Source organism: Gopherus flavomarginatus, chromosome 2 (genome assembly GCF_025201925.1).
Source record: "Gopherus flavomarginatus isolate rGopFla2 chromosome 2, rGopFla2.mat.asm, whole genome shotgun sequence".
NCBI lineage: Eukaryota > Metazoa > Chordata > Testudines > Testudinidae > Gopherus > Gopherus flavomarginatus.
Genome location: NC_066618.1, coordinates 5,764,034 through 5,776,207, shown reverse-complemented (window position 1 = coordinate 5,776,207; position 12,174 = coordinate 5,764,034). Strand labels below are relative to the sequence as shown.

The window sequence follows — 12,174 nt, the reverse complement described above, 5'->3', positions numbered from 1 at the left end:
GTTTGGTCCCGTGGTTAATCACCCTCCCTGTTAAAAATTTGTGCCTAATTTTTAATTTGAATTTGCCTGGTTTAAACTTCCAGCCATCATTTCTTGATATGCCTTTCTCTGTTAGTTTAAAGAGTCCTTTAGTGCCCAGTATTTTCTCCCCACAAAGGTACTCATGCACTGCAGTCAAATCAACTCTTAGTCTTCTTTTCAATAAACTAAGCAGATACAGCTCTAAGTCTCTCACTGTGATGCTTTTTCTCCAGTCCTCAAATCTTTTTTGCGGTGCTCTTTTCTGCAACCTATTCAATTTTTCAACTTCCATTTTAAAAGGTGGCCACCAGAACCGGATGGAGTACTGCATTACTGATCTCACCAATGCCATACACAGAGGAAAACTCATCTCTCTCCTCCCAGTTTATACATCCAAGGATCAAACTGGCCCCTTTCGTCAATGCAAGGTCACATTGATTTTCTTATCTACTACAACCCTTAAATCCTTTGAGTCCCTGCTTTCCAGGATACATTCCAACATTCTGTAGGTATGGCTGGCATCCCTTGTTCCCGGATGTGTAACTTTGCATTAGGCTGTATTAAAACACATTTTGTTTCAATGACCCGTTTTACGAAGCAATCCAGATTACTCTGTATGACTGCCTTGTCCTCTTCATTTACCACTCCACCGATCTCTGTGTCATCCACAATTTTTTTAATATCAGCAATGATTTTATATTTACTTCCATATCACTAATGACAATATTGAATGGTGTCAGACCTAATATTGGGGGAGGTTTAGGTTGGATATTAAGAAAAACTTTATCACTCAGAGAGTGGTGAAACACTGGAATGGGTTACCTAGGGAGGTGGTGGAATCTCCTTCCTTAGAGGTTTTTAAGGTCAGGCTTGACGAAGCCCTGGCTAGGATGATTTAGTTGGGAATTGGTCCTGCTCTGAGAAGGGGGTTGGACTAGATGACCTCCTGAGGTCCCTTCGAACCCTGATATTCTATGATTGTTGCAGAACCCTACTAGAAACATCCCCATTCGATAATTCCCATTGACAACTACTTTGAGATCTGTAAGTTAGCCAGTTTTTAATCCATTGAATGTGTGCTTCTTTGACATTGTATTGTGCTAATTTTCTAATGAGAATGTTGTACAGCATTAAGCCAAATGCCTTACAAAAGTCTAAGTTTGTTCTGCCTATAACAGTGATGGGCAACCTGCAGCCCATCAGGGTAATCTGCTGGCAAGCAGCTAGACAGTTTGTTTACATTGACCATCTGCAGGCACAGCTGCCTGCAGCTCCCAGTGGTCGTGGTTCGCCATCTCCAGCCAATGGGAGCTGCAGAAAGTGGTGTGGGCCACAGGGACATGCAGATTACCCTAGCAGGGGGCCTCATGTGGCCCATGGGCCACAGGTTGCCCACCACTGATCTACATAGTTCACTTTATCAACCAAGTTTGTAATCTTAAAAAATGGTATCAGGTTTGTTTGACAAGACCTGTTTTCTGTAAAAGCATGATAACTGGCACCAATTATATTCCAATCCTTTGATTCTTTATTGACTGAATCAGCTTTTCCAATATTTTGCTGGGATCGATGCCAGACAAATCAGACTATAATTATTCAGGTTACCCTGCTTATCCTTTTCGAATACTGGAAAGATAGAAGCATTTTCCAGTCTTCTAGAATTTCCCCAGTATTCCAAGATTTATTAAAATCTAACTTCAGCTGGCCAGTGATCTGCTTCATCTTTGAGGACATTTGGGTGCAAGTTATCTGGGCCTGTAGATTTTAAAATGTTTATCCTTAATAGGTGTTGTCCAACATCCTCCTTAGTTTGCTACTAATGTCCTGGACAGTAATTCATTCTCATGTGTCAAGTATCAGAGGGGTAGCCGTGTTAGTCTGGATATGTAAAAGCAGCAAAAAGTCCTGTGGCACCTTATAGACTAACAGACGTATTGGAGTATGAGTTCTCATGGGTGAATACCCACTTCGTCGGATGCATGTAGTGGGTGATGCTAGTGCAGAACTCTACTTCTTTCCAAATAGATTTATTGAACATTCTTCCTTTTCTGTACCATTCTTAACAATTTTCCCAATTTTAGGATTTTTATGTTCCAAATAAAAACTCATTTTTCTCTTTGGCTCTGCCAGCCATGGATTTACACCTGATGTTTTTAGCTTTCCTTACCAATTTTCTACACTTCATAATTTATATTGATAGCTGTCTGCCTCCCCTTTTTTATTTAATTGCAGCATTTACTTCCCCTCTAAACCCTGTTGGGCTTTTACCCTGAATTGTCCCCTTTCTTAACTGCAGAATTGTGGCTTTTTTGCCCTCTAAAACTACCAATTTTCATTCACAATTTTCTGTCTAAATATTTCCTCCCACTCAATTCCACTCAGAAGTTTCTTCATTTTTGAGAAATTAGCCCTTTTGAGGCACCAGGTATATGTATTACTGGTTAGGACCATCCTGTTTGCCCATCCTAACTGCAATCAGGTCATAATCACTGGCCCCTAGACAACCAACTACTTCCTTTCCGACAGTGTCTTCAGAATGGGCCAGATCGCACCTCCTCTGTCTCCCAGGAATCAATATGAACTTTTCCTTTCCTTGGAGTCTCAGTGGAATGGTGGAGAACACAAATCCCCCAGGTCAAATTTTGCTTACACGGTTCTGCTAGTGACCAGACACCAGTCTGAAGGGTGCAATATCTAGGTAAATACACAGACATGAGTATTACCCAGGTGCACAGAGTAATTTGTCCAGCAGCAATCAATGTAGATTTCCCCATTTTGATAGTGTTCTTGGCTTAAGGCTAACAGCAGCTGGTTGGACACAGACACATTCAAAAAGCTGGTTCAATGAAGAGTGAGGAACATAAGATACAACTTTGTGTCTCAACGTTAACAAGCAGAAAGGAAGATCACAAGCAAAAATTAATATAAGAAGTCACAAGCAGTGGAGGAAGAAAGCAGAGCTATAGTACATGGAGATGCTGAAAATTTTTTGTTTTTAACAAATGAAGGAAATTAAATGCTCCAAAACTTGGTTAACACGGAGTTAAGGTTGCCCAGTGGTGCCTTGCGCTGTTTCCGAACGTGAAGCATGCCTAACGTCAAGTCCCTAAAAAATTAAGGGACAAGCCAGCTCCTCGGTGCAATCTTAACCCTGCCCCCACCCCAGCCCCCCGGAGCTGGGAATGGTTCAGCGAGGGTGGTGCAAATATTAAACCACCAAGAAAAGTGGCAGGTTCTCCATTTCTTGTCATGTTCAAATCAAGACTGGATGCTTTATTGGAAGATGCTCTAGTCAGTCAATCACAAGTTATTAGGCTCAATACAGGAGCAACTAGATGAAATTCTCTGGTCTGTGGTATACAAGAGGTCAAATTACATGATCTAGTGGTACCTTCTAGTATTAAAATATGTGAATCTAAAGCAAATAGCTATGAGGAAGGACTAAGAATGTGCCATTGTTGATATTCCACAGATTTGAATTTCAGCACTTCTCTGCAACCATTCCAGCTGTGTTAGCTGGAGCTGTACTGAATACTAGAGGGATTTGTTGTAACAGCTTGGCAGAGCTGTCTCTATGATATGAGAAGAGGGGCATGTTTACCTTGAAAGAGCAAATATGCCTCATTTCAGGGCTGAATTTTGTAGGCTGTGTCACTAGATGTGCATGAGGGGGTGTCTTCTTGCAATGTGAACTGTCAGCATTCTGGGGGCACAGATGATAGAGGTCTCCAGGGCACAGTGAGGGGTAAGGAAGGCAATGTGTCAGAAGAAATCCTCTGGCCAAGGTTGAAGATTTGCTAACAATTAGCAGGACTGGGGTGGTTTGTATGGGGTAGGCCAGAGGTGTAGGTACTGTAGCTCCTGTTTGCTACACCTGACCTAACCACAAGTTTTGCCTTAGCAAAGAGAAGGTGTTACAGTTAGACTGTGTCCTGCAGTGCTTATATGCTCTGTTCCTGGAGCGTTCTGTAGCATCTGTGAGGGACGAGTGCTATTCTGTGTGTTATTGGCATGGGGGACTTCACTTAGAGAAGGGAGAGGAAAGGTTGTATTGGGGGGGAGGGATAGCTCAGTGGTTTGAGCACTGGCCTGCTAAACCCAGGGTTGTGAGTTCAATCCTTGAAGGGGCCACCTAGAGATCTGGGGCAAAAATTGGTCCTGCTAGTGAAAGCAGGGGGCTGGACTCAATGACCTTTCAAGGTCCCTTCCAGTTCTAGGAGATTGGTATATCTCCAATTATAAAATAAATATAAAATAGAAACAGGTGGCATGTATCCTAATTTTGTATTGCCTGGTTTTCAGAAACATAGTCAGTCTCCACATTCGGGAAGGGCATGAGGCACCACTAGGTAACCTTAATTCTGTGTTAACAAAAGTTTTGGGACATTTAATTCTCTTAGTACCACAAATAGAAAAAGCAAGAGGATCGTTAAGTGCCATCCACATTACAACACCATTGGGTAGCTAAGCTTCCATTGGCGACCTGTGAATTTTTACACAAATACCAAAGGATCAAGCAATTTTAATTCCCTGACTGGGTGGTTAATATGAATAAAAGCAAGTAGTAAAAAAGCTTCATTTTAGTATTTACAGAGGAGAGCCAGAAAAACATAAAAATTCATAACTACATATTCAGGTCTTAAAGATCCATTGATACTTTGTGACAAACCACTATTTAGAAACAATTTTCTTATATCCACCCTGTTTATTAAAAGTATTTTAAAAAGACTGTTTTTAAGAACCTCTGTGTTCCTGGTGCTTATGCCTTATTGAAGTCATAAAAACCTGTTCAATCACAGTCGGTTGCTATGGAAATGATTAAATCACAGACAAAACATTGTGACTTCACATGAGGAACAATCAGAAGGCGTGGAATAGGCTCCAAAAACTAAATATCCTGCTTTCACATCAATACCTCTAAAAATGCAAAGCAAATAGCTACAGACGCCAATTCTTACATGTCCTACCTAATCAACACGAACACGTTTCTCATACATGTATAAAGAAATACAATTTTCATCACAATAACCTTAAATTCATGAAATGGTGGGTTTGCTATTCTAAATATACTTGTATTATCCAAATGTCAGTGCCTAAGTATTTTCTTTCAACAACTACTGTTAAATGTGAAGTATCCATGGATGTATTTTGCAATTGACAGCACAGTTGCTATCACAACTGAAATTAATGGCACAGAAGTTCCGCAGAAACCAAAGCTATACACAGAGATTAATAGTTTTATTTACCAGCTCTACCTGCAGAATCAGAGTGCAGTCACATGAACTTGCAATGAGATTTAACTATATGAAAAATACGAAGGGGGCAGAAACAAGTCACTTTTGAGCTGGAAGGAGATAAACAAAAATGAAGATTTTAAATCAGGGTTCATCTATTGTTTTTAAATAGATTAGTGAACCAATGCTCCAAAAACATTACCCTTTACCATCCAAGAAAGTGTGGCATTATCTAGGCCAAACCAAAGTTATAAGGGGGTGGAAGGTGTAAAAATAGCGCATAACAATGGCTCACCCTTAACTATTCAGAGGCTATAATCTCTCTGTAATAGTTCAAGACTTTGGTACAATGGGTTAGCCAAGAACCAATCCACAATTTTAATTCCAAACTTGCTCTGTCACCTTAAGTAAAGTCCTTAATGATCTCTTGATAGGTTGTTATTGTTTTATTTTAAGTACTTAAAATTCTTTTTCAAAACGTTTTTCCAAACGCCAAACCTCCAGATCCAGTCATTACGGAACCACTAGAGTTCCTGACTGTGCGGTATGATACTCTAACAATTCCCTTTCCCAGTAAGTGATTTGTATAGATTTTACTTGTAATGATCAATGCTACTGTATTATTCTGTGGCATTAGAAGTTGGCACTTCCTTCAAATGTGTTGAGAGAGGACTGCTATTAAGAGAATCTTTTTGGCAGGTGTTTTTAGTATTCTCGTCTCTTATTACTGTAAGAAGTGTTCCCATGAGGTTTTTCAACATCTTCAGAGGGGCTCATGATCCCATAATGAAACAGCTTTGTTTAGGTCAACACAGAATGCTGCTGAGAAATGTGATACACTCTTCACAGCAGGAGCCAGTAGGGAGCTTTGTCTTTGCTGTTGGGAAAATGCTCTCACATGAAGATGGTCACAGCTGCCAATTTGCAAGAGCATCAAAAAGCAAATGTGTAATATTTCAGAGGTAAACTGGTGTTTGTCTTGCATCTGAGCCTAGATACTTTCCCTGAGGAAATCCCCTCTATCATGGCTAGTGCCTTAAATGAAACAAGCCCTCATAAGGGACTACCTAGCTCAGTGGTTTGAGCATTGGCCTGCTAAACCCAGGGTTGTGCGTTCAATCCTGAAAGGGGCCATTTGGGGATTGGTCCTGCTTTGAGCAGGGGGTTGGACTAGATGACCTCCTGAGGTCCCTTCCAACCCCAATAATCTGTGATTCTTGACATCTGCAGATAGCAGAAAACCATCCCATGAATTAACCTAGATGAATAGTAGAATCTGGCAAGTACAATCATCGCACAATGATTTATTCAATTAAGAATGTGCATCAGCTCTCTTAAAATATGTATCAGTATCAGTTCCTGTGATATATTCATTTTGGCATAGGATTCAAAACTACATAGCAATGTGTTCCCACCTTTGAGTGGGCAAAACAAAACTAACTTCTTATATAGACAGTGAAGACTCATCTTCTGAGTTTGACAAACTAATAGCTTGCAAGATGCATTCCTTCCAACATATGGTAACCAATTTACAGAACATCATGCGCTACGACAATCTCTGCATCGTTCAACACAATTTATAAAACCAAGAAATAATCCTCAGTGCTGTATTTTAAAGAAATTGGAAACAATTTGCTTGATGTGGTCCCAGATCACTTTCTACCATACAGACTGCACACTTCCTTTCTATCACCCAGAACAGAAACTCTCCCTTGTGTTTCACACTGAGCAAACAAACAACAAGAAACTTAGTTGCCAAAAACTCCAGAGCAAATTTTACTAAACCCGGGACCATTTTTAAATGATCTTGGATAATGAGAACTGTTCTTTTTCCTAGGGTTGGGGGAAAAGACTAGTTGGCTTGTTCAGTTTTTAGAAACATTTCAGCTAGACTGGTACCTTTGTTGTCTTAGGGCAAAAACAAAAATAAATGCCACACATGGCCGGTTTCACTTCTCTGTCAACAAAAAAAAAACAAAAAAAAAAAACAGGGAGGTTTGTTTTTATATGCAAGGACCTGTTAAGAGAAAAATTTTAGCTAGAACCAAGCAGAAACTTCTCTCAGCAGATGAACTTTCCCCATCCCCGCCCCTATATTTACAAAACAGGTTGGTCTCAAACTATACAGGAAGAATTTCACAGCTTTGCACACAGTAATTAAGCATTGCCGCTTGGGTGCAAGACATATCTAATTCTGCATTTTTGGAGCTGATGATTAACCTATTTTCTGGAGTTTCTTTTTCCCTTCCTGAATTAAACAAAAAAGCCAGCTGAAAGGCAGTGCCAGTCAGCCATGCAAGAACATGAGCCTACTTCCCCAGCTACGCAGCCATGGGTTTTTCTTTTTCTTAAAAAGCTCGTATGCATTCAACTTTGTTCTTCCAGGCAGAACATTTCTGGAGAAACCTGTTTGTTCACAAAGAGTTAAAATCTTCTCATCTTGTCATTATCTATAAAGCTCTGAAGCAATATAGGAACTAAACTCAAATTGGAAAGCCTACAGTGAGAATCACCTAGCAGTTATCTAGCTAAATGGATCTCAAATCACTTTACCAATTGCATGCTTAGGCTTTGTCTACACTAGCACATTTGTCGGTGGGGGTGTGAAAAAAACCATACCCCTGACTAAGTTTCACCAACAAAAGTGCTGGTGAGGACAGTGCTATGCTGACAGGAGAGCTCTCTCCTACAGGCAAGAAGCATCGACATGGGAGACCTTACAGCAACACAGCTATAGCAGTACAGCTTTGCCACTGTATGGTCTGTAGTATAGACATAGCCTTAGTTAATGGGATAGGAAACAGCGAAATATTGTCATATAAATCATCATCTCATCATACAAATCAATGGGATAGTATCAGAGAGGTAGCTGTGTTAGTCTGGATCTGTAAAAGCAGCAAACAATCCTGTGGCACCTTATAGACTAACAGACGTTTTGGAGCATGAGCTTTCGTGGGTGAATACCTACTTCGTCGGATACATGTACTGGAAATTTCCAGGGACAGGTATATATATGCAAGCAAGCTAGAGATAACGAGGTTAGTTTAATCAGGGAGGATGAGGCCCTGTTCTAGCAGTTGATGTGTGAAAACCAAGGGAGGAGAAACTGGTTTTGTAGTTGGCAAGCCATTAACAGTCTTTGTTTAATCCTGAGCTGATGGTGTCAGATTTGCAGATGCAGAAGCTCAGCAGTTTCTCTTTGAAGTCTGGTCCTGAGGTTTTTCTTTGCTGCAGTATGGCCACCTTAAGATCTGCTATTGTGTGGCCAGGGAGGTTGAAGTGTTCTTCTACAGGTTTTTGTATAGTGCCATTCCTAATGTCTGATTTGTGTCCATTTATCCTTTTCCGTAGAGATTGTCCAGTTTGGCCGATGTACATAGCAGAGGGGCATTGCTGGCATATGATGGCGTATATTACATTGGTGGACGTGAAGGTGAATGAACCGGTGATGGTGTGGCTGATCTGGTTAGGTCTTGTGATGGTGTTGCTGGTGTAGATATGTGGGCAGAGTTGGCATCGAGGTTTGTTGCATGGATTGGTTCCTGAGCTAGAGTTCCTATGGTGCGGTGTGCAATTACTGGTGAGAATATAATTCAGGTATATCTCCAGATCAGTGGTACCGCTATGGGCATCCGCATGGCCCCACAATATGCCAATATTTTTATGGCTGACCTGAAACAACACTTCCTCAGCTCTCGTCCACTCATGCCCCTTCTCTACCTACACTACATTGATGACATCTTCATCATCTGGACCCATGGGAAGGAGGCTCTGGGAAAATTCCACCATGATTTCAACAGCTTCCACTCCACCATCCGTCTCAGCCTGGACCAATCTACACGGGAGGTCCACTTTCTAGACACCATGGTGCAAATAACACTGGTCTACAATTTTTGAGAAGTCGTCTGCTTCAGAGATAAAATGTGATATTTATTATGTATTTTGATGTGCTGAATTCAAATATGACAATTAAAACAACTGATTGGCTACTGTTTCTAAGATATTTAAGTTTTTACATTTTATGTCTATGTATATATTGTGTAGATAGTAGAGTTTTAATCATAAATTGTAAACCTAGGTCTTTTCATGTGTTTATGGTTGCTTTACATGATAATATTTCACCTGTCCTGTTTATGTAACACTTTAAAAATCAGCAAAAGGGTTATATAGATAAAATTTATTATGAAACAAAAGGCAAAAAACTATTATGTACATAGTTTAGTCCTATTCATGTCTACTCGGCGCTTCTTGGCCTTGTCTCTTGTAGTCATTAAATGGAGCATCTCTTGTCACTGTCCAGCAATAGTCTGCAAGCACTGATGGGCTCCATTTGCCCTGATAGCCTGCCAGGAGATTCCACTGCTGTAGTCTGGAGCCCAACAGCTCTGCCTTACTCTTGGGTAGTTCCAAATCCCTGACAAGGTCATTCAGTTCACCTTGTGTTATGAGGTGCGTGGTTCAGAGGAGGAGGATGGGAGAAAATGAGGGTCCTCTGACATTGATGGTTCAGGACCAGAAGTTTCATCCTCTTCCTCGTCTGACTCAAGTGAGAATGATTCTGGTGCATCAGGAACCGGCAGTCCTTCTCCGTGGGGTACTGGGCGTATAGCTGATGGAATGTTTGGATAATGCACAGTCCATTTTTTCTTCTTTGACACATCTTTCCCAACTGGAGGCACCATGCAGAAGTAACAATTGCTGGTATGATCTGTTGGCTCTCTCCAAATCATTGGCACTGCAAAAGGCATAGATTTCCTTTTCTTGTTCAACCACTGGCGAAGATTTGTTGCACAAGTGTTGCAGCATATGTGTGGGGCTGACCTCTTGTCCTGCTCTCCAATTTTGCAGCCAAAATAAAGGTGATAGGCTTTCTTAACCATAGTGGTTATACTGCGCTTTTGTGATGCAAAAGTCACTTCACCACAAACATAGCAGAAGTTATCTGCACTGTTCACACAAGTACGAGGCATCTCTGCTCACTTTGGCTAAACAGAAATGTGTCCCATCGCAAAATCAAACACTGACAAATAAGAGAGCACGACACTGTATGATTTCTAGAGCTGATATAGGGCAATTTGTTCAGCAGAGTGATGCAATCATAACGAAGCTTACATCATCCATGACTTCTAGGAAGAACATGATGCAATTCATATTATGTATGACGCAATACCAGCTTCAGATTGCATCATTCATTGTTTTGCCTCAAAAGCAAGTACTGTCCAAACCCAGTCATAGATTTATTCATAGATCCAGTCAAAGATGTATTTTAGTCATTTCTGGTTTAAATTGAGATCCCTTCCCTTTATAACTCATTTATCCTTCACCATTCCCAAGTCAAGGGTCGTATATACTGACCCAATAGCATATCTTGAAAACTAGAGCCAATCAACAATTTTAAGCATCATTTTCGTTCTCAGTGACCCAGAATTAGTAAAGTTGGACTACATTTATTTCAGAAGCATTTTGGCTGTAGAGCAGTGTAAGTGATGGTCACATTAACACCACCCTATATCGAAAACCTGCCGACTGCTATGCCTACCTTCATGCCTCCAGCTTTCATCCCGGGCAGACCACATGATCCACTGTCTACAGCCAAGCACTGAGGTACAACCGTATCTGCTCTAACCCCTCAGACAGAGACCAACACCTACAAAATCTCCACCAAGCATTCTCAAAACTACAATACCCGCACGAGGAAATAAGAAAACAGATCAACAGAGCCAGACGTGTACCCAAAAGCCTCCTACTGCAAGACAAACCCAAGGAAGAAACCAACAGAACTCCACTGGCCGTCACATATAGTCCCCAGCTAAAACCCCTCCAATGCATCATCAGGGATCTACAACCCATCCTGGACAATGATCCCACACTTTCACAGGCCTTGGGTGGCAGGCCAGTCCTCGCCCACAGAAAATCTGCCAACCTGAAGCATATTCTCACCATTAACTGCACACCGCACCATAGGAACTCTAGCTCAGGAACCAATCCATGCAACAAACCTCGATGCCAACTCTGCCCACATATCTACACCAGCAACACCATCACAAGACCTAACCAGATCAGCCACACCATCAGCGGTTCATTCACCTTCACATCCACCAATGTAATATACGCCATCATATGCCAGCAATGCCCCTCTGCTATGTACATCGGCCAAACTGGACAATCTCTACGGAAAAGGATAAATGGACACAAATCAGACATTAGGAATGGCACTATACAAAAACATGTAGAACACTACTTCAACCTCCCTGGCCACACAATAGCAGATCTTAAGATGGCCATACTGCAGCAAAGAAAAACCTCAGGACCAGACTTCAAAGAGAAACTTCTGAGCTTCAGTTCATCTGCAAATCTGACACCATCAGCTCATGATTAAACAAAGACTGTGAATGGCTTGCCAACTACAAAATCAGTTTCTCCTGTGGTCATGGCCCCTTTCCAGCATGGCCCTTGAGATCTGCCCATAGGTATCGTAATTCCTACGGCTGGAGCACAGCTTCCTCCCCCCAAACACTGATGAGGTCCATCAACTCGCCATTGCGCCATGCTGGGGCTCGTTTGGCGTGTGGAGGCATGGTCACTGATTGACTGCACTCCACGCCTGGCTGAGTAAACGGGAATGTTAAAAATCCCCTTCCTGGGGCATTTGAAGAGCGGGTCACCTGAGGCCAGGGCAGTAGAGTGTGAACTGATGAGCAGAGTGGCTGAACAGGTATTCTGGGATACCTCCTAATACCCTGGAGGCCAATTACAGCGCTTTAGGTGGCCACACTTGTAGAGCAGCACTGCATCACCAGCGCTGCAATCGTTATACCTGAGTCAGAGCAGGATTACGGCCAGCGCTGCAGCCAGGGAGATGCGGCGCTATATGTGCCTTGCAAGTGTGGATGGTGAGTAAGTTGCAGCGCTGGTGGTG

The 12,174-nt window shown here is 41.8% G+C and overlaps 1 protein-coding gene across 6 annotated transcripts in view; it reads right to left on the bottom strand.

The window, feature by feature from the left end:
* CCDC12 (coiled-coil domain containing 12) overlaps positions 1 to 12,174 on the bottom strand; it is a 91,375-nt gene that overhangs the window by 55,886 nt on the left and 23,315 nt on the right. The gene's annotated exons all lie outside the window — the stretch shown is intronic.